This window comes from Carassius carassius, chromosome 17, assembly GCF_963082965.1.
Source record: "Carassius carassius chromosome 17, fCarCar2.1, whole genome shotgun sequence".
Taxonomy (NCBI): domain Eukaryota; kingdom Metazoa; phylum Chordata; class Actinopteri; order Cypriniformes; family Cyprinidae; genus Carassius; species Carassius carassius.
In genome coordinates this window covers 7,052,605-7,076,609 of record NC_081771.1, presented here as the reverse complement: position 1 = coordinate 7,076,609, position 24,005 = coordinate 7,052,605, and the positions used below count along the sequence as shown (strand labels likewise).

The 24,005-nt window shown below is 35.8% G+C and overlaps 1 protein-coding gene across 11 annotated transcripts in view; it reads left to right on the top strand.

Annotated features, from left to right (window-relative positions):
• Window positions 1–24,005, top strand: part of chl1b (cell adhesion molecule L1-like b) — a 92,386-nt gene that overhangs the window by 26,549 nt on the left and 41,832 nt on the right. For 5 of the 11 annotated variants that reach the window (XM_059570613.1, XM_059570612.1, XM_059570614.1 and 2 more), the window contains exon 1: window positions 19,790–20,033. The exons of 1 other annotated variant lie outside the window; for it this stretch is intronic. The gene's annotated coding sequence lies outside the window, so the exon portion shown is untranslated. Of the gene's footprint in view, window positions 1–19,788; window positions 20,034–24,005 lie in introns of those variants that run through there. 5 more of the 11 variants (XM_059570610.1, XM_059570608.1, XM_059570615.1 and 2 more) reach the window with 2 other exon arrangements.

Here is a 24,005-nt window from a genome sequence, read left to right as displayed (position 1 = left end):
TCAACCCGTAAGTACGATTTTCAGCAGAAATTCTCTGTCATCCATCCAAATTAAAAATTTTTTAACTTTGGCCATGTTTAGCATGAGAATCCAACTCTTTAACACTGTGAACAACTCTGAATACACGAAACACCACTGTAGCCAACCTTTAATGTTGGCACAGTAGTCTCTTTTTAGAAAGATTTAATTTTGTACATTTATTTATTTTTTTATTTAAAAAGTATACATAAAATACATTTTTATGTATCATGTTATGTCTTGATTCTTGATCAAGTGTGTTAATGCAAATGTAAAACTTTCAAAATTCCTTCTAACCTATCCTAAACATGTCAAAGACGATGTACTTCCTGTAGCTTTCTGCACTAACAAGCACTTTAACTAGCATTAAAGTGGATTTCAAAATACTGCCACCTTGTGAACCTCAAAGCTATTTCTATGAAGGGCAAGATGAAAAGACCTGACATTTGCATTCATATAAACAGCCAGGAAGTGTTTGTCCTTTTCGATTGCGATTTTCCCCTTATAATTTTAAGATAAAGCCCCGTTTCTAGGACACGTCAAGCGACCTGCCAGAGAACGTAATTGACTGATGAACTAATGGGGGGAAAAACAGGGGGAAAAACCACAGTGCCCGATTTACTGCCTGACTTTAAAAGTATCACAGAGGCAAATGTACATACATTTTCAGACTTATCATTCTCACAATCCTGACTTCTGAATATGAGCAAGAATCTATAAGCCATCTTTGACTTAAGAGAGTCTTTCACTGAGGCACAGGAAGAACAAATACTTTCATTCAGCGCCTTCCAAAATGCAAATTCCCCTGGCTCTTAACATCTTTCCTTTTTTTTATTGGGGTTCCCATGTCACAATATGGCCTCAGTGGGTCTTGCGTGTGGTGCCTAAGTCCTGTGGTAAACATGAATGTGTTTTCAGGGTGAAAACAAGACTGTTGGTTTCCTGTGGTGGTGAGAGGTCTGGTGACATTCTTCACTTGGACAGAGCTGAACTTTTATTCATACTACAGCAGATAAAAGTAACTTTTTGTTGTTTTTTGAAGTGATGCATTTATTATTTATTACATTTATGATTTGAATTTTTGGGGAGGTAAATATAGTTAATTTATATATATTATATATATATAGTACAGACCAAAAGTTTGGAAACATTACTATTTTTAATGTTTTTGAAAGAAGTTTCTTCTGCTAATTCAAGCCTGCATTTATCTGATCAAAAATACAGAAAAAACAGTAATATTGTGAAATATTATTACAACTTAAAATACTAGTTTTCTATCTGAATATACTTAAAAAAAAATAATTAATCCTGTGATGCAAAGCTGAATTTTCAGTATCATTACTCCAGCCTTCAGTGTCACATGTAACATCCAGTCTATCACATGAACATTTAGAAATCATTCTAATATTCTGATTTATTGAAGGTGGAAGAAGCGCTGGTCATTCAATACCCCCACCCACAATCCCTGCTGGTACTGAGACTCGAACCCAGGATCTTCAGGTTACAAGTCTGACTCTATAATCATTAGACCACAACTGCCCCTCATCTCTGACATCAGAAACATTTAACATTTTATCAATGAACAAAAACTTTATTAATATCACCAATCAATGGAGTGTTGGAAACAGTTCTGCTGTCTAATATATTTGATGAATAAAAGGTTAAAAAGAACTGCATTTATTCAAAATAAAAACAATTCTAATAATATATATTCTAATAATATATTTTCTTTACTATCACTTTTTATCAAATTTAACACATCCTTGCTGAATAAAAGTATTGATTTTATTTAAAAAAAAAGAAAGAAAAAAAAATTACTGACCCCAAATTACTGACCAATAGTGTATGTTGTTATTACAAAATATTTATATTTTAAAAACATATCTTCTATTTTTTTTTTTTTTACTTTTTATTCATCGAAGTATCCTAAAAAAGTATCACATGTTCTGAAAAAATATTAAGCAGCAGAACTGTTTCCAACTTTGGTAATGAATCATCATATTAGAATGATTTCTAAAGGATCATGTGATAACGATCCTAAAAATTCAGCTTTGCATCACAGAAATAAATGATAATTTAAAGTATAATAAATTTAAAAACAATTATTTTAAATTGTTATAATATATCACAATATTACATTTTTTTCTGTATTTTTGATCAAATAAATGCAGGCTTGATGAGCAGAAGAAACTTCTTTAAAAAACATTAAAAATAGTAATGTTTCCAAACTTTTGGTCTGTAATGTATATATATATATAATATATATATATATATATATATATATATATATATATATATATATATATTAGTGTTGGGCGATATGGTCATTTTTCAGATCGTCATATCGTCAGCCTGTGAGATCGACGATACACGATATTATCGTGGATGGGTGGAGCTAGAGAGAGACTCTTTGTCCTTGTCAAATCATAACTATTGAGTGTTTTAAACCGCGCAAGTGCGCGAGAGAGGCCTATGGAATCACCAATAATCGAAAAAATATACTTTCAAACATACTGATAAACTAACGTTAAATATAAAAATACTGTATTTAAAACAGCTAGTTCATACATAGTCGGACGCAACTGTCATATCGCGCGTCCATATCTGTGCACGGAAGTTATCAGTCTAAATCAGTCAACGGTGAAAATCAATAGTAGATTTCATTTAGAGTCCAGCAGTTTAACACTACTATTGGGCATAAACGAACACGTTAAATATAAAGTATTTAAAACAGGTAAGTTCATATATTTGGAGTAAGTTGAGTTGAACTGATGCATCAGTCATACAGCGCTCCGGACCGCGCGCCTCATGACGAGTCTGACGCACCGTCACAGAAACAAGAATGAGATGCATTCTAACATTACTGTGACATTAAACTCAGTTAGTGAGGGCTCGTTTAATATATTACACATATAAAGGCCGTTCAGATTACTTGTTAAAGTTCAATGAAATACCTTTTATCTGCAGACCATGTACGCCTGTTTGTGGATGGAGACTTTGTAACGGCCGAAACTATGTATTTTGCATGCATCATATTATAGTGCATAGTGCATGAAAATAATAACTAGGCGGCAGATTGAACTTATTATCCATAGTGGTTCTCACGTACTCCTAAGTCATCACCACATAGTGCGTGTTATAAGTTAAGTGATCAGTCTTTAAGAGAAGGACTACGTGAGAACCACTATGGATGATAAATTCGACCTGCCGCCTTGTTAATTATTTTGTCTTTACTTTATTTGTGACGCCAAGAAAGAGATAATCTCTCATGTTTGAGAAGAGCGCGTTGCAGTGTAGCAGCCATTAAATGTGTGGGACACCAACTCCTCGTTTTCTGTCTCTTTCATTTCATGGATTTATGAGTTATCCGAGTCAAAGCGGACAATTTCAGTGACTGCAGGCTCTAATCCTCCTGCGCTCGCGCGCGCTGTGTGTGTATGTGTGTGTGTGTGTGTGTGAAATGCGGTGCTGAAGTGAAATAACTGGGCAGTTTGATAGCCGAATTATAATAAGCAGCCTAATAAAAATAAAAATAATAGTTATTATTATTATAATCTAATACATTAATAGGAAAATGAGCCTAATATCGTCTTATCGACAGAGAAATCTGCTTATGTCGATATCTCTGACGATCGTCGATACACGATACTATCGCCTATCGGCACAACCCTAATATATATATATATATATATATATATATATATTTCTGTATACTTCGTCTAACTTCAATTAATGTTTGTTAATGTGGTAACATGGTTTGAGTAAAATAGGGGATCAGGTTTTGGAATAATATTTCCAAGGATTGATAACCAAAATCATTTATGAAACCGAAACTTTATTGTGGAACTGAACAATACCTGGTGGCTTAGTCACACTCTTAGTTCATTGTCTCTGACTTTTGAAAACCTTGTCAGGAGAAGTGCTTTGCACGCTTGATGAGAGAACATTCAGCCACGAAATGGAAAGTTAAAGTAATTATGTCCTTATCTGGGACTCTTCAAACCAAGACTTCCTCTCCATTGAAAGGCAGATGTGACTCTGCTCATTTTTGCTGCCCCAGATTCACTTTTGCCCCTTCCAGCTCTTCATTGAAATGAGCTTAGTAAGTTTTTACATAACTTGATATTCTAAGTGCTAAATGCAAGAGCAAAATCTAATTTTCTATATTATAAAATATTGGAACCCTGATGGTAGACTTCAAAGCTATCCATCTGGCAGTTCTGTAGCCTCTGGTTGCCATCCAGAGAACATGACTACAGTACATTATTTTAATATATGAGTGTGCATTCCCTCACTCTAGATCAGGGTTTCCTGATCTTTTATGTCAGCTGAACTCCTGTGATCTCAATAAATTTACTTGAAGTACCCCTGAGATTTTAAGTCATGCCAACTAAATATAATGAATTTTGCAACCCCTTTGCATATTCACTTATGAAATCTATTTTTAAGCCAGTACAGCAGTCTACTTTTATATAGATTTAATATTGTACGTTTTTATTTTATTCATTTTCTAAATGAGTAACTAAAATGCTTTATTTAATTAAAATTCAATTTAATCCGTCAAACAGACTTCTATGTACGTAGGGCCTCAGCTCAATCAATGACTTATTTTAATGAATCATTTAGGCCTGTTTTCACAAAATTGGATTTATGTGAACCACCTGAAGGAACTGTTTCATAAATATAAAAAATTATACATTTAAGTTACTCTCCATGACAGCATCTTGTTTTGCACAAGAATGTGCATATATTGTACCAACATATTTTTTCCTTTGTGTTTTTCCTTTTTTTTCTCTATATTTTTCATTGTGCCATTAAGCTGCATTTATGTGAAATGATTCTTCTCAAACTACAACAATGAAAATCTGACATCATTGGCAAATGCTCAGGAGGAGTGCGCTCACATGTCATGTGTCTTTCATCTGTCATACGCAAAAACCATGCCAGTCAGTTGTAGAATATAAATACATAAATATTCTAAGCAGGGTATTTCCTTTCTGTTTTTCTCCATTCAAATTTCTTCTATTCAATGAACTGAAGTACTCAAAGATTTCTCTTTCAGCATATATGAATTTTAATGTGTGTCAACAAGGGACCTAACCTATTTTTCTTTTTTTTTTCTTTTCAATACACCACGTTTTACTCAAGAGGGCAAACATACATTTTTGGGTTATTTTGCATTGTTTGAAGATGGAGTACTTAGGAAGTTTAACATGGTTGCTGGGTGTGTCTTGCCAAGTATTAGACTGTCTGGCGGTTTTTAAGAATCTTACATCAAACAAACAATTCACCACACACATTACCGCTGTTGAGTGCTGACTTTATCAACAGCATGCAACAATACGCATTTTTCTGTTCTCCTCCATAGATGAACACATTACTCATGTCTTGCAACATCTCTTCCGTTGCTGTCACTCTTTTATTTTGTGTATGGCTTTCATTTTTGAAGTCTTTGTTGGAGGGTGCACAATGAGCACTTTAGAGAATGCTGGGTAGATGATTGCTCAGCTGTACAGTCCAAATATAGCTGCCCTTAAAGTCACCGAGAGCCATTTTCAAAGCAATGTCCAGCTATCATTTCATGTCCTGACACACTGTGAAAGCAGGAGGTGTGCATGAAGAAGTATTCATGATATTGCTGAAAACATTTCAGAAAAAGATCAAATAATTGGTTTTAAATGAATGGTTTGGATTATGAGTGAATGCATGTGGGCTGAATGGACTAAAACTGCTCGACCACATGATGTGTTTGGATCCTTGTTCAGAAACAATGCTTTTGTCCATTATTTGAAACTAATTTAATTTACAGCCGCCTTGATCACCAGAAAATATCTCACTAAAAGAAAACTCAGCATACTGCCCATTTTTCACAGCCTTAGTTTCACCAGGCAATTAGCACTTAGTTCTGGGAACAATATATAATTAATCTAATTAGCATAAAGGAGGCGTGTTTTGCACTAAAAAGGATGAGAATTACTTTTTATATACAGCTTAGTGTAATTTAAATGCGTTTATGGTGCGGTTAAACTGAATTGTAGGTGGTTTTGTGCAGAAATACCGCTCAAGTGATGTAATGACATGTAGGCGTAACATTCTATGCTATCATTCATTTCTTAATCAAGTAAAGGTGAATTAGTAAATGGGAGTGTATATATTCGGATCAGATTTCAAATCTGATTAACCAACCCTGTCTTGTTGGACTTTTTGCAAGGACACAATGTCCTTTAAACCAGTAACACAAAGACTCTCAAGAATGCCATTCATTAGCGTCCATTCAGAGCACATGCTAATTGCAGCCAAGATAACCCTTCTTTGCTCTTTAACCTTCTGACCAGCGTACATCGAATTCATTCAGCACTCCTTAATTCAGTCCACCCTTTGGTTGAGGATGCTGACGTCATCAAGGGAAATATATTTAGGCTTCACTATCAGTGTTTTAAAATCTGCTCTTCAAATGACATTGTATACGAGAGCTAAAGGTCTCAGGTTAATAATGAAGAGAGGATATGTGTTGCTATAAATATGTGTTGCTAGAAAGCTATAGCCTTAGGCTAAACAAAGACAGCACATTCTAAAGGGATGCCAGTTGAAGCTCCCAATGTGATATTGTCCTCATTTTGGCGGGTGATATCCATGAATTATACAGTAGGTAATGTGTTGCCACTATGAGACAGATTTATGCTTGTGATTTAAAGATTTAGGTGGATATAACACTGATATAGATGCATATAATATATGAAATCATAGATGACATATTGTTAACAATTATAATTCAAACATCCACTAGAACATATTTATATGTATATTATATTTTATATGTATGTATAAATGTAAGATTATGATATATAAAATGCCAAAAAATCTTATATGTCCTATGCTAACAATTCTAGTTTAGAAAGGTAATCCTGTCCAAATAGTGATTTAGACTTACATTCAAGGTTCTTTAAAGATGTTAAACCAAAATATCATGCAGTGAGGAACAGTCATGGTTAAATAGCCATAAAATGTTGGAGGTTTACCAATACTTCTTTCAATAGGGTTAGCTCTGCGTGTAGTCATGGCCAAAAGTTTTGAGAATTACATAAATATTGGAAATTGGAAAAGTTGCTGCTTAAGTTTTTATAATAGCAATTTGCATATACTCCAGAATGTTATGAAGAGTGATCCGATGAATTGCATAGTCCTTCTTTGCCATGAAAATTAACTTAATCCCAAAAAAAACTTTCCACTGCATTTCATTGCTGTCATTAAAGGACCTGCTGAGATCATTTCAGTAATCATCTTGTTAACTCAGGTGAGAATGTTGACGAGCACAAGGCTGGAGATCATTATGTCAGGCTGATTGGGTTAGAATGGCAGACTTGACATGTTAAAAGGAGGGTGATGCTTGAAATCATTGTTCTTCCATTGTTAACTATGGTGACTTGCAAAGAAACGCGTGCAGCCATCATTGCGTTGCATAAAAATGGCTTCACAGGCAAGGATATTGTGGCTACTAAGATTGCACCTAAATCAACAATTTATAGGATCATCAAGAACGTCAAGGAAAGAGGTTCAATGTAGGTCCTTCTTGTAAAGAAGGCTTCAGGGCGTCCAAGAAAGTCCAGCAAGCGCCAGGATCGTCTCCTAAAGAGGATTCAGCTGCGGGATCGGAGTGCCACCAGTGCAGAGCTTGCTCAGGAATGGCAGCAGGCAGGTGTGAGCGCATCTGCACGCACAGTGAGGCGAAGACTTTTGGAAGATGGCCTGGTGTCAAGAAGGGAAGCAAAGAAGCCACTTCTCTCCAAAAAAACATCAGGGACAGATTGATATTCTGCAGAAAGTATAGTGAATGGACTGCTGAGGACTGGGGCAAAGTCATATTCTCCGATGAAGCCCCTTTCCGATTGTTTGGGGCATCTGGAAAAAGGCTTGTCCGGAGAAGAAAAGGTGAGCGCTACCATCAGTCCTGTGTCATGCCAACAGTAAAGCATCCTGACACCATTCATGTGTGGGGTTGCTTCTCATCCAAGGGAGTGGGCTCACTCACAATTCTGCCCAAAAACACAGCCATGAATAAAGAATGGTACCAAAACACCCTCCAACAGCAACTTCTTCCAACAATCCAACAACAGTTTGGTGAAGAACAATGCATTTTCCAGCACGATGGAGCACCGTGCCATAAGGCAAAAGTGATAACTAAGGGGCTCGGGGACCAGAATGTTGAAATTTTGGGTCCATGGCCTGGAAACTCCCCAGATCTTAATCCCATTGAGAACTTGTGGTCAATCCTCAAGAGGCGGGTAGACAAACAAAAACCCACTAATTCTGACAAATTCCAAGAAGTGATTATGAAAAAATGGGTTGCTATCAGTCAGGATTTGCCCCAGAAGTTGATTGGTCCTGAAAAAGAAGGGCCAACACTGCAAATACTGACGCTTTGCATAAATGTCATGTAATTGTCGATAAAAGCCTTTGAAACGTATGAAGTGCTTGTAATTATATTTCAGTTCATCACAGAAACAACTGAAACAAAGATCTAAAAGCAGTTTAGCAGCAAACTTTTTGAAAACTATTATTTATGTAATTCTCAAAATTTTTGGCCACGACTGTACACAAGGATATCTCAAAACCACAACAAACTCCCACCAATGCACTGCAAAACACAATGCTAAACTATTCACTTTCCAGAAGCAGCCTTTGATATGAGTTTGACAAAGAGGCCTCTGTAAAAGCCCTCTTTTCACTGGGCTCTTTAATGCCGTGGCTCTCCTTTCAAGCAACCGAAAGATAACTTTCAATGTTCTTAAGTGAAACAGGCACATGTGTCACCTGTGAGACGCCCCGCAGGCTGCCAATGAGAAACTCTAAAGCCTCTTACATATGTTGAGCTTAGAGATTACTTTACATTATTTGAAATCATCAGGGTGGAGGAGACTGTTGAGATTTGTGGAATAAGCTGCATAAAAACGCAATCTCTTTTTTTATCACACAGCATGGAGAAGATAAGGTGTAGAATTTCACACTCAGGCTGTTTTAGGGTCATGTAATAATAATAAACCAAGATTATTTTTTTTATTATTATTTTTTTTTTGGAGTAGGAGGAACCCAGCATGTGGACCGTAAAACTACATGATACCTTACCCTCTGAAATGGCTTTAGTGGACAATTACAAAGTAATATGTCTATGTCCCATAGTGCTTGTAAGGAAACATGCACTTTTAGCCCAGGGGGTTCACAAAAACCAGATGTGCACTGCAGGTGCTGCTATATTTTCAATTATGACTTCTCAAATGTATCTGCAGTATAAAACATAGATGGCTCGGTTACCAAAAACATTTGATAAGTCTGAAATGTTGGGAATTCTATAAAATATAGGTTGTTGTAAATGTTGAAATGTTGATTCGGGTTATGGGTGAATCTCAAGAGGAACATTACTACAAATTACATTACATGTCTTAAAGCATTATGAAGAGAATTGTAGTACCATAGTATGTTAAAATAAAATAGCAATTCAACTTCTTCTGCTAAATTATATATAAAAAAAAAATTATAAACTAATGTGAGGCAGGGTGTAAGACTGAGAACATTCTCTTAAAGGGTCAATCACGTACCATGTACCATGATCTGCAGTGACCAGAAGCCATTTTCAGTTCATGTCAATTGCGGTGCTGAGTTATAGAGACGGTTAGGAATGCAGTGTAAAATCTCTGTATATATAAACGTGACATAAGGAACCACTTAACTTTAACACACATGCTTGTTGTTTTCTTGACTAGTGCATCATTTAAATACATCTGTTGCTTTCACTTTTCAGGTTTTGTGATTTTTTTTTTTTTTAAACACAATTGCGTGCTTTAGATTATGTTGCTTGCAGAGTAATTGATCAGTTTAATGAATCTTGGGATGTCAGTAGGTACATTTGCATAGTAATGCAGGTTTCCAAAGCATCTTATAAACTTTGCCTGTGGCTTCTTTCATTCGCTATTTGTTAAATGGCTTTGGGGAAGAAAAAAATTACACCTTGTTGAGAAAGACGAGACTGTATCTTTCCCACCATTAAATTGCACCTGAGGCTAAGAAGTACTGGAATTTTTATTTTATTGTTGCTCCTGGCACTTTCACATGATTCCTAATTAGAATTTTATAATTTAATTTAATTCGCTGTTTCCTTTATCCTGTTCATAACCATAACCTATATATATATATATATATGTATATATATATATATATATATATATATATATATATATATATATATATATATATATATATATATATATATATATATATATATATATATATATACACACACAAATAATAATAAATGTTCTCATTATTATTTGTGTGTGTGTGTATATATATATACATATACATATATATATATATATATATATATATATATATATATATATATATATATATATATATATATATATATATATACGCTTACTCTTTGTAATGAGAACATTTATTATTATTTGTATATATATATATATATATATATATATATATATATATATGTATATGTATATATATATACACACACACACAAATAATAATGAGAACATTTATTATTATTTGTATATATATATATATATATATATATATATATATATATATATATATATATATATATATATATATATATATACACACAAATATTTTTTTATTATATGTTTTAATTTAACTGACTTTTAATATATCTATATAATTAGTTTACAAAATATGATTTTTCTGTTTTTATTTGTTTATTATTTCATATGTCAGGCTTTACAGGGTAGATTATTTAATGTTCCTACACTGATCTCATTACGAAGAGTGGGTTTTTATGTAATATTTCAGATGTATTTCCAAGATCTTGAATGTTCTCAAGCACGAGCAAAATGCTCTGAGGGAAGTTTACTATCTTCTCCACACTGTTCCTCCGTAGTCTGACTAAAGAATACTTGTGCATTCCAGAGGCATACACGACTGTGACCCACATGTCAATGCAACACCTTCCTTTCCTTCTGAGTGTGGAGACCTCCACCTCATCAGGAGAAACTTGCTGATGCGAAGCTGATCCTTGATACATTATCCGCTTCAGGATTAGAGCAGTATTACAACATGCCCTTCCATTCCCCTACTGGAATCCCCCGACCTCCAAGGACAGACCGCTGCTTACCCTCTCCTTACAAGGCATTAGCTAGATACTTTGCCTTATCATGGGCTTACTAACCCCTGTGTTTTATCTTATTAAGGGAAGAGGAAGAGAAGGATTGATATGGAGGCCTCCCAGAAACACGCATCTCACTTATGAATCTGATTTAACAGGAACTGAGGTGTCTGTAGGACTGCTATGGATTCCACCTGGAGTGCTTTATGATACGATTTTTCTGTGATGATAGTCAGTGAAGCACTTGGCCTGCAGAATCATGCCATTAAATTACTATCGACCAGCTTTTTTTTTTTCTTGTAGGAAACTTGAAAACTAGCCCTTGAAGCTTTTTGTACGTGCACAGACAGTTTAAGTGGGGATAGGTTGCCATGTACACCCATTCATTTGGAAGAGACATGGTGGTTATTTTAATGAATTTGTCTTCGCAGATTTGTGTTTGTATTGCACTCAGACGGTTTGTGTACACATTCAGTGTACTTCAGGATGGCAGACCCTCTTCATTGTTGAGGTTGACCCAGGGGGGAATAGTTTATTGATTTCTAGGGTAACATGATTAAAATGGGTTTCAGGAAGACCCCAACTTGTCAACTAGATGAGAGACTTGGGGCAATAAAGAGAGCCGCGGAGGAGCCGCCTATCAGATAGGACACCACTGACCATTTTTTTCCATTTATGTTTAAAAGTGCTTTGTAAGAAAGTGTTTATATATTAAAATTCTGGTTTAAAATATTAAGCCAATATTTATTTTGATTTTAACTACCATTAAATGGCTGATGTTAAAAAACAAACAAAAATGAAACACTTTAAAAATAAAATGTATAATTTTAAATGCTACTAAGTAAATTTAGGCATTGCATTTTATAATTTAGAGTTTTTGAGCCAGTTTGAGTTTACTCAAATAATCTGTTTTATTTAATTTTTCAAAGTGTATGAAAACAATGTTAATCAGGTAAATTCCCAATATTACCTCATATATATATATATATATATATACAATACTGAACACCAATCAATGAAAAAAAAATCACTAATATTGGCGGATGTAGTCTACCTGTATTGTTTGTCCCCAACTATACAAAAACACACAATGAACACACACAAATAATAATAATAATAATAATAATAATAATAATAAAATAATTCACAAATTTTCACAAATTAATAATAATAATAATAATTTCAAATATGCTGTATGTAACTGTATTGAATTAAACATGACATTTTGAAATAGAAACTAAAATGGTATTTTCTTGTATAAAATACTCATTTTTTATGTTTCATTTACACATTTGAAAATCTTTTTATAATTTAAAAAAAAAAAAAAATTACACAGTCTAATATGTTTAGATTTTGAGCCACTATCCAGTTTGCAAAATATAAACCTTTCAATCTCAATTCAAGACAATTTGACAAGTTAACTTGCCTGTTTTGACACCCCAACCAGGATATCTCAGCGAAAAACGTTTGTTCAATTGACATATGTTTGCACAAGATCTTTGGTGGGGCAGCTAATCAGGAAGAATGATCACATGCTCACTGATGCCAGTTATTGCAGAGAGGGCCATCTGTGAATAAGGCGGCCAGAAAGAGTCTGAGCTCTCTCGACCTCTCTCTCTCTCAGGTTGAGTTATGCTAACCATATGGCACACTAAGCCTCACCCAAACCTCAATGAGCACTTAAACACACTTAGCTTTGTTAATTCCATTTTGAAGATGAACATGGCTTTGAATTGATGGCCTTCTCAACAGCTGTGTTGAACATGCTTTATTTTCTTCTCAGCACACGTGTAGATTGTATAATGAATGCCTAAAATAAATCATGTCCTGTATGTTGCTGCTTCTATAAACTTGTGTATGGAAACAATTTAGATGCTATCAAAGTGTCAAGGCTAATGGGGAATTGCATATAAACAGGCAATCAAGACAATGGGTATTTTATTAGAATGGCATATGGTGTTAAGAGTTCTCGGAGTGCTACACATCAGATAAGCGATAATTATGACATATTTGAAAGAGTTCAAAAGGAGGTACTTGGCGACAAACCAAATGAACCTCTGGGGTTCTGGAGCAAATCAACCTGAGAAATTATTTGAGTAAATTGACCTTACTTAAAATAAATACTTAGGAGAGCATTTTCTACCGCTCCACAGGAGGCCATTGATCAGTGTTGTTTGATTTCAGTGACACGATCACTGTTAACTAGAGCATGTCAAACAAGCTAATTCATGCTAACTTTCTTTTGCATCAGCAGCTGTTTAACTAAATCTAGCTTGAGAATTAAAATAGATCAGGGAAGCATTGAAAACAGGAAGTGCATGAAAATGTATTTAAAATAATAATTGAAGGTCTAAGTAGCTAAAGGTCATATTTTAGCTACTTAAATACTTTTTCAATAACTGTGCATAAATCTAATTTTCTAAAAAAATAAAACTTGTACATACATGCTGCTCACATATTATTGTAGCACAGTTTGAACTGAATCAAACTTGAACTGAATCAAACTATATGTAAGAAACTGTAAAAAGTACAAATGTCAGGTCATGTCAAAATTTCTTGAGGACCCAAAAACACCCTCAGACCCCAGAAGGTTAAATATATCTGTTGCATGTCATGTTATAAAGCATTATCAAAAGCAGTGATTGTGTCTAATTACTGTTTGTTTAGATTATAAAAGTAGTGTAATTTGGCGGTTCTGTAGGCCTGGAAAGAGTTCAGTTCAGTAATAATTGCATGCTGGATTAGCATTCAGTCAGCAGGAGACCGTCCTAATTCGGTCTGGTGAGCTGGGTTCATCCTGCCCCTGACCTACTAGCACATGCCGTACAGCGGTCTTTATGCCTCAGCCTATAGCACCAGCTATGAGACACACTCTATAATGCTAGTGCATATATCATCTTGTCATACTGGAGGGCATTGATCAGGGCCCAGGTGAGCTCATTGTGTAGGTTGTCAGCATTGCCTGAAGGTTACAGGGGGTTTATTTCTTATAGAGGAATGCACATGTGCTTCACTCTTCTGTGCCCTTCACTACTTTGTGGTTTTTGCAGGTTGTGCATTTTCCCCTGTCTCTCTATATGGTTATGGTTATGGGGAAATGATAAATGGACTATCCTCAGACAAGGTTTGGACATGTGCATGATACTATATAATACTGCATATAGGAAGAGTAAAAATTAAGAATGTTTTCTACACTATTAGATGACCAAAGCCACTTCAGTTACATTTTAAATGCAAATGAATCATTGAGTTGACACTGGTTCATGTAAATAAATCTAACTTGATAACCCTTTTACTATGCTATCAAAGCTTAATTAATTTAATGACTAACTCTCAGAACACACACACACACATGTTTGTTTTTGTGAAAAGTGGGGACATCCCATAGGCGTAATGGTTTTTATACTGTAAGAACTGTATATTCTATGGCCCTACACCAACCCTACACCTAACCCTAACCCTCACAGGAAACTTTGTGCATTTTTACTTTCTCAAAAAAACTCATTCTGTATGATTTATAAGTGTTTTGAAAAATGGGGACATGGGTTAAATCCTCATAAGTCACCCTCTCCTTGTAATACCTGTGTCATACCCATGTCATTAAACAGAGTTGTGTCCTGATATGTCAGAAAAACAAGACCACAGTAACAGATGACACTATCTTTATACCCTGTTGAAAAATGCAGCATATGCTGGTTAGGTATGTTTTGAAGCTTGGCTGCTATTTTGAGCTGGTTTAAACTGGTCATGAGCTGGTTTAAGATTGTCATGTGCTGGTCCTAAGCTGGTCCTAAGCAGGAGCTAGTTGTTTAGGACCAGCTTAGGACCAGCACATGACCAGCTTAAACCAGCACATGACTAGCTAAGGACTAGCTTAAACCAGCTCAAATCATGCCTAACCAGTGCATACTGTTTTTTTCAACAGGGTATGGCCAGCAAATCATTTAACATATCACATTTGATACTTAATGTCATATATTGCAGTAGAATATATTGTGAGGGGATATATTGAGGGGACACGTGAGACTTCCTAATTCTTGTTCATTTTAAACATCCAAACTTGGAATAGACGATCATGTGGACTACTTTTATGTGCTTTTTGGAGCTTGCCCTTTACAATGACCATTCTCTCATTCTTGTATCATGAATGAAAACGTCATATTTTTCAAATGCTTTATATCACCAGCAGTAGCAGCAACCCTAGTAGACAAATTTAAAAGACATTTTGTGTGCGAGTGCCTAAGTATATCGATGACGTGCACTAACAATATTATATGAGCATTATGCTACATAATCATATTTGCTTCTAAATGGTCTTGTATCAAGTAAAAGCATTTTTAAATAGTCATTGTTACTCCTAGTATAGACATGTTAACCGCAGCACACAATGTTGTTTTTGTTTGACTCCTTTTCATAAGTGAAGTTATTCAGTCATATATAGTTTATTCAATTACAAGAGCAAGAAAACAAACAACATAAGTGGGCGTAGAAGATGATAATGACAGATCAAACAACCTCAGCCGAATCCTCCAAAGCAGAAAAGCGAGAGAGGTTTCTGACTGTGAACAGTGAATGAAATCGAGGAGCGGCGGAAAAGAAAAAGAAAGAATGGATGTGATCCCCTAGGCAGCACCCAAAACAGTGTCAGGTTTGTTCAGCCTGGTTGCGTGAAGACTAAGCTTGGTGGAACTGGCAGCTCGCCCTCCCATTCACTCTCTGTACTCCCTCCTGCCACTCTATTCTAACCCTGTTGCTTTCAGGAAGAAGCATTCCTATGAAGTTTATCAGCCGTCTTTCTGTTTGTGCGGCCATAATGGCAGCTTCATCCTCCGAGCACTTAAAAAGGACATGCTGGGGACTGGAAGGGCCCCGTCAGTTCAGCACCGGCACAGTGGCGCTTTGAGTGTTCTCTCTGTCTGGCAATCTGCTCACGCTATCAAACAACACTCTCTTCCTGCCAAAACCTGTCCCGTCCCTCCTTCAGCAGTGGAGAATTGGCATTTAAAGGGTCTTGTTCACATTATCGCCCAAGTTTGGATGAATGGGCTCTTTGCAGAACAGCTTAGCATCAATAATAGATGTTATATTTGTTCACTGTGCTTATTAAGACAAACATTACTGTTATTGCGCCTACTTAGTTTCTAACTCATTTAACTCAGTACTTAGTATCTATCTCTTCCTTGTTTGTGCTGTGATTGTTTGAATGATCATTTTGATGATTGACAGCCACTCAGAACACTCTAACAACCTTCATTACACCACAGCCACCACATAGCCACATTATAAAACTACTCCAAACTAATTAGCAATAGTACCTGATCACTTTTTCAGCAACCTTGATTCTGAAAGCATCTTTCCTATTTTCTTTTTTTTTTTCTTGTAGGGATTAAAAAAAAGTTCTCACGAAAGAGTTGTAAGCCATGAACCAAACCAACCAGCTATGAGGTGAATCACAATATTGTAAACTTTGATTTGAAGCAAAAAAATAATATAAATAATAATAATAATAATAATAATAATAGACAAAGGTAAAATACTTTGTACTTGATGGCTTTAATGAGGAAAAGAAAAACTTATGAAGCATTGCAAATGATATACATTTAAAACTGGTGAAATATAAAACAGTTTGCAGTGCTATAGGAGTGAGTGTTCCTTGCAAGCTCTTTTGGTGTGATTTGCTAGCCGGATGTTCTTATTGGTGGAATTTTCCCTACAGCATCATGGGTAATGCAGTTTTTACTACAAATTCCATTGTTAAACACAATTATAAAAAAAAAAAAAAAAAAAGTTAAAATAATGCAAACAGATGGCTTCAGCAAAAACATAAAATGAAAACTTCGGTGCAGATCTGTATTTAGGTTTTGTTATTATGTCAAAATCAATTTCCCTATGGAGAACAGGAAACGGACAGTTGCAATCAATTGGTAGTGTTTTTTGCAGAATCATGGATAATTCAGTTTTTCACAATGGTATTACACAGTTGACCGTGATTATTTAAAATATAAGTTGTAATACTAAGTACTAAGTAGCATTAAAAAAAGTGATTAAGAGTCACAGGTAATGAAATTAATGGTACATTTAAACAGTGATAACATGAAAGAATCCATTTTAATTGAATTTTAATCAGGAATGTTTATGGCGCCTATATGTTTAATGATGTTTCCTGAAATTGATGGCACATTCTGTGATCTCACTTCACACGGAGAGCATTTGACACATGGAGAGCATCATTTTTTTGAAACCTGAAAGTCTAATTATACCTTTACCTATATGGGCACTCTTCCATTTGACAGACACATCAGTGGCACCTACATCAGCATAATTGAAGCAAACATGTCAAGTCTTTCTGATTTCAAGCTCTCCCCACACCCATTTACCCAATTCCACATCACACATCACAGCAAGCCTGTTCTACCTCAGCGCTGCAGGATGGGGTGGGGATTTTGTGTTTAGATTGTGTGACCATGTCCTGCCCTGTGCTATTTGCTCTGTCGGCAAATAACATGATCCCCAGAGATCCCGTCCTATTTGTGAGGTACAAATGAACTGTTGCTGTCCACTGGCTTATGTCAATTAAGTGGATTTTAGACAGAGGTTATCGTCATTATTTGTCCATGCCGACCCATTTTTAAGTTTAAAAATTCTTGCTTCCCCCAATGCAGAAGCTAAAGTGTATCTGTTATGATCTCACAGGCTGCAGATTATATTAAGAATAAAATATTATTGCTATCTATGGTATTAATTCAAAATAGATTTTTTTGTTTAATTTCAGTTTGATTTTCTGATTGATTATAATTGAAAGTGCACAATCTGAATCATTTAGCTAAAAAGTATGCATGTATATATATATATATATATATATATATATATATATATATATATATATATATATATATGTACAATAAGTGGGATACAGTGTATAGAAATCTTCCATAATCCCATGTGGCCCATCATTTTAAGGGACAGTTCACCAAAACATGAAAATTCTGTGATATTTACTTAACCTGTTGTTGTTCTAAAGCTGTATGCCTTTTAAGTCTTTTTAGGAACACAGAAAATATATATGTTAAACATTTTAACATTGTGGTCCAAATAACTTTGGACACTTGTATGGACAAAATGACTGAATAGCATGAAATATTTTTATTTTATTTTTTCATTAACTTATGTGACTGATGTGACAGACATGTCACCCTGTAGCCCAAGACTGGTTACCCACTGAAGCTCAGCAGGGATGAGCCTGGTCAGTACCTGGATGGGAGACCTCCTGGGAAAACTAGGAAACTAGAAAACTAACTGCTGCTGGAAGAGGTGCTAGTGAGGCACCCATAGTTTTTCGAAGAGCGTTTTTGAAGCCAAAAGTAGGCAGAGCTGGCCGTCGCCATCTTGGCAGCAGGACACTCCAGAATAACGAGTTATAAAAAATGTAACTCAAAATGTAAAAAAGGGCAAAATTAGCTATATAGACCAAAATGATTTTTTAAACCAGCCTCTAACGGCCAATTGACAAATTACAGTTTAAGTCACTTCCATATGGCTTCAGGAGAGAGAGCAGGAGGTTGTCGCTTGGTGGGTCCTAGTGCCCCAGTGTAGTGATAGGGACACTATACTGTCAACAAGCACCGTCCTTTGGATGAGACATTAAACCAAGGTCCTGACTCTCTGTGGTCACTAAAAATCCCAGGATGTCTTTCGAAAAATGTAGAGGTGTGACCTCGGCATCCTGGCCAAATTCACCCATTGGCATCTGGCCATCATAGCCTCCTAACAATCCCCATATCTGCTTGATTGGCTTCATCACTTTGTCTCCTCTCCACCAGTGCCGTTGCATCATCCAGGTGGATGCTGGTGGATGAGGAGATACCCCCTGACAATGTAAAGCGCTTTGAGTTCTTAGAAAAAGCACTATACAAATGTAAGGAATTATTGTTATTATAACTAATAATGTGTATTATTTAAATGTGTAATAGTAAACCACTAAACTACTGCTTTTCTCAGATTTGATCATGCATAGTTTTCTGAATGGATGTGTATTGTAGGTTTTGCTAAGGATAGCCTCACTGTTGCTGTTCTTCATGCTTAAGGTTTTGGATATGAAAAATTTAAGGTCTTTTCCAAGAGATTTTCTTTTCTACTTACCCTGGCTGATGAGAAAATGAGTGAAATTCACTTAAACGAAGCAGTGACAAGTACAAGCTATCAACCGCATAGCAACTAAAACCATATTGAACACCTTAGCGACTGCATAGCAACACCCTTGCAATCAACCAGAACATCATAATGGCTACTCTTGTACCAGCAAGTGCTGCTCACACTGCCTTCATAAAATATAAAAGACTAAACTAATAACTTTTTTAAAATATGTATATTTATCCTTTCTTTTTAACATCAAACAATACTAAAATAAACTTCAGGTTAACCCTATTTAACCATAATGACAATGTTACAAAAGGCAAAACATGGATCTTGACATCCATGGCACAAAACATAGTCAAGTCTCCCCATGCACGAGTGCTTTAAATACAACTTCTTCCATCCAGAATTCCTTAGCTATCTTTCATTTTCTCTCTCTCTCTCTCTCTCTGTATCTCTCCTTCTTTGTACACTCCATGTGAAAAGCGCTCAGATCTGGCTTTGTGGGAATGATTGTCACTCGCTTAATGAGCTTCTTTGCCAGGCGAGAGGCTTTGGCAGCATATGTCTCCCCTGTGCCTCTCTCGCTCTGCACTGTTCTGCTAGCTAGTGGCGGGGCTTCTTTCCCGCGTCTGCTGTGGTAGACGTTTCTCTGTGTTTTCACGCCTGTGGGATTAGACTGTGTAGAAGAGGAAGGTTCGAATGTCTTTTTGAAGACGAGTGGACAAGAATGAAGCAGACTCCTGTGAGTATTTAGGCTTCTGTGTGATGGGTTTTTCTGAGCTTGATATAAAAGTGTGCCGGTAGAGGGAATTACTACTGTAGTAGTGTGTGCTGTGACCCCTGCACGTGTGTTAAAGAAAGCCTTTGGAGGGACAGTGAAGCAGTGTGTGATATGCAAAATGATTTTCTTTTTATCCAGTGCTTATATAGGATCTAATATTAAGTGCAACCTTTTATATTTTTGTGCTTTATTTTTTTCTGGCATGTTTCATGTGACTAATATCCATGTCAGATTAATTTTACTTTTATTTCATGCTCATAATAATGTTTTGGCTTATTAGTTCTCATGCTCTGTTATCTATTTTATTATAAGGTAGATTGTTATTGTTAATTCCTTTTTTTAATGTTATGATAATAATAATAATGTTATGATAAATTTTAACTGCTAACATGCTTCAAACATCTTATGTTTGCAATCTTAGTAACCACTTTCTGTATGTAAATAACTGAATAAATGTAATTATTTTTTAAACCCTTCTGTGTATATAGATAGAGTACTGATTTTGATCCAAAATTTCCCTCCAATAGAATTTTTTTTTTTTTTACATTTCTAAATAAGTTCATGTCAGCTTTGTGGTACAGCAGAGGGTTAAAAATGTAAGCAATATTTGCCTACTGGGTTCTGATTCTGTCAATGTTTTTGGGGGGTGGAAATCATTATTATTTTGAGGGAAAAATAAGTGTTTAATTCAAAAACAGTACTTTTAATAAGAATTTTGGTTATGTGTACTCATGCATTCTTAGAGTTTCTGAGAACAGTACAATAATGTTCAACCTGTTTTTCTTGATTATTTGTATGCACTTTTATTTTATTGCTGTTGGTTATTTGGTATGAGAAAAGTTACGGAAATGTCTGTAACTTAATTCTTTAATCTTTGGGATTTTCTTAATAAGCATCTCCATGAGGTCATAAAAGTGCGTCCAATAAGCTCCTTTTTTTTGGATTTCGCTGTTTTGTGCCATATTCTGTTTTATAACACGCTAATAAAAGGCCAGTGGTTTATCTTAACGTTGAAATGATTTAGAAATCCAGATTGTTTTAGCGCTTCCGACAGAACTGTCAAATAGCTTATTTAAAACAATATTATCCAGATGTTAAGGAACAAGTTGTAACATGTTCAACACTAATAGCTCATACTTTATGAGTCACCTTCTACACATCACAAAAGTCAATAGACACAGGTGTGCCATTGTTTGAAAAATATACAGAGGAGAATTAGTGCTTTATTTACTCTATGACAAACACTGGATATTTCTTTGCCTTAGGAATAAAAAAATTCTCCTACAAGAGCAAAAAAGTAAATTAGCTTTAGATTTATCAGGGGAAGAAGATAATCTTGGGCACAAGTTCCATTTATCTTGTCTGGCTATAGCCAAGTTTCATCCTGGGAGATTACCAACATCCGTCAGATCTGAATGAACGTAGCAAGGGCTCTTGCTGTGTCAGTTCCCACAAAATAACACTCCTGTCCCCCTGGTGTGCCTGTTTCCAATCCCCTGTACTTCAGGCCACTCAACACGAATTGCCTAATATGATCACTGTCCAGGGCACATAGGCTTCTACTCATCTCAAAGACTTCAAAGAAATAGGGGAATGAAAAAAAAATTATAAACACTGAGACACAAAAGGGAATTTCTCACTCAGCCAGTTCCTTCTCACATGTACTTGAAATGGCACAAATAGGGACATTTTTACTTTCTCTCTCTCTCTCTCTCTCTCTCTCTCTATTCCTCCCCCTCCTCCCTACTTGACAGCACATCTGTGATTGCCAAGCATTTGAAAGATCTCTTTCATTCTTCACAGCCGACTTCTGTGACCTTAGCTGTGTGGACAATTTGCTTCGTTCTCATTCTCAGATTGGGCTCTATGCATCTGGGTCCAACAACACATCTGTAGAAGATTGCATTCTGGTCATGAACTTGTTTTAAATAGCTGAAATTGTGAAATACTGACTAGCAATACAAGATGCCTGCTGTATTTTAGGGTACTTGAATTCTACAGATTTTTGTTTGAATACTAAGTATAATGCATTTCTCATTATCGTTTGCTTTCACTAAAATTGCTTTTTGTAAGTAACATTGTTTGTTTCTTTTTCACATCAGTGAGTCTTTTATGTGAATCATTTACTCAATTGAAAACTGACTCACATGCTTGATCTTTTTGAATGAACAACATGCCCTACAGATTCCTCATTCAGTTCGTTCACAGACAAGTTCATTCAAATATTTCACAAACCAGATTTATTCTCATTCAGTGACTCTCTTGTTTAGTGAAGGGCTGTGTTGTTTGATTGTTCCAACCAATGAAATGATTCTTCACAACCCATTTGTTTATTTGTTCATTTGTGATCCTGGACCACAAAACCAGTCTTAAGTCGCTGGGGTGTTTGTAGAAATAGCCATTGACTGGAGAACGAGTCAATCTTTCGTTCGTTATTATGGCTCGGCTCGGTGTTCATCTTCAGTTCTCTCTTCACAGCAGTTCAGTCAGTGTACTGTTTGAGTACATGAATTACTCCGGGATATTGGTTTGTTTTAGCTCAGAGGGAGTGTCAGCTACATTAAAAAAGTTAATAGCTTAAGTAATTTGTGGATTAATGCTTTTTGGAGACGCGAACCGTTTCAAACGATTTAGTTCGATTTGGTGTACTAGTTCAACCGGTTCACTAAGAAGAACCGGTTAAATCGAATGATTCGTTCGCGAACCGGATATCACTACACTGCAGTGAACGCGCTCACAACAGACCCGGAAGAGAAGGCAATGCTGAATAAAGTCATAGTTTTTGCTATTTTTGGACCAAAAAGTATTTTCGATGTTTCAAAAAATTCTAACTGACCCTCTGATGTCACATGGACTACTTTGATGATGTTTTTCTTACCTTTCTGGACGTGGACAATATACCGTACACACAGTTTCAATGGAGGGACAGAAAGCTCTCGGACTAAATCTAAAATATCTTAAAGTGTGTTCCGAAGATGAACGGAGGTCTTACAGGTTTGGACCGACATGAGGGTGAGTCATTAAAGACATCATTTTCATTTTTAGGTGAACTATCCCTTTAAGACCACTTTTGTGGTCCAAGGTCACATTTGTTTAAAAGATTTGTTCTAAAACACTGATTTGTTCAAATTTAGTAGACTATAAACTTATTAGAAAACATTAATAGTACACATTATATTTAGACCATGAATTTTGAAATGCAGACATGAACAATTAAAACAATATGGACTATAAATCATTTGTCCTTTGGATATTCTCCTGGTGTGTATTTTTGCCCCGGCAAGAACATTTATGAGAGGAAGTTAGACTTTTTCCACTCCATAAAATCCAGAAAAAATGTAACAGGTTGATAACTGGTCTTGGTTTGAGAGCGCTTTTATAATATACTGCACTGTTGACCAGGGACACGTTAATCTCTGTCATAGCAGTTCACAGGGGTCACAAGGTCATCCACCATCTCTCCAATGGGGACTTAAGGTTAGGAGCTCATTTCATTGATTATAGTTCTCTTGCTCTCTTTCCTCATCTTTTTCACACTTCTACTCTAGCTCCTTCATAATCCACCTGTACATCTCGGTCAATACGCCTTTGTGTCATTCTACATTTTGCTCATCCACTCTCCCACTCCATCAAAAAGCAATCTCTCCACTTCTCTGTACGGCAAGTTCATGATCCACGCCCATGCCATTCCTCGCCCCCATCCATCTACGTTCTGTCTCCTTCATTCACTCCCACATCCCTCTCCCATCCCCTGTCAACGACAGAGACGGTTTATGACTTCTGCTTCCCACTATCCTATTCCAAAGCTGTCTTCCACCTGCCCACATCTTTTTCTATTCTTGCCCAAATGCATGCTTTCTGCCTCTGAGCCCAAATCATCCCTGCATTCTTTATTCATCCTCCTGTCCCATCCCATTCCCTCTCTAAGCCTTT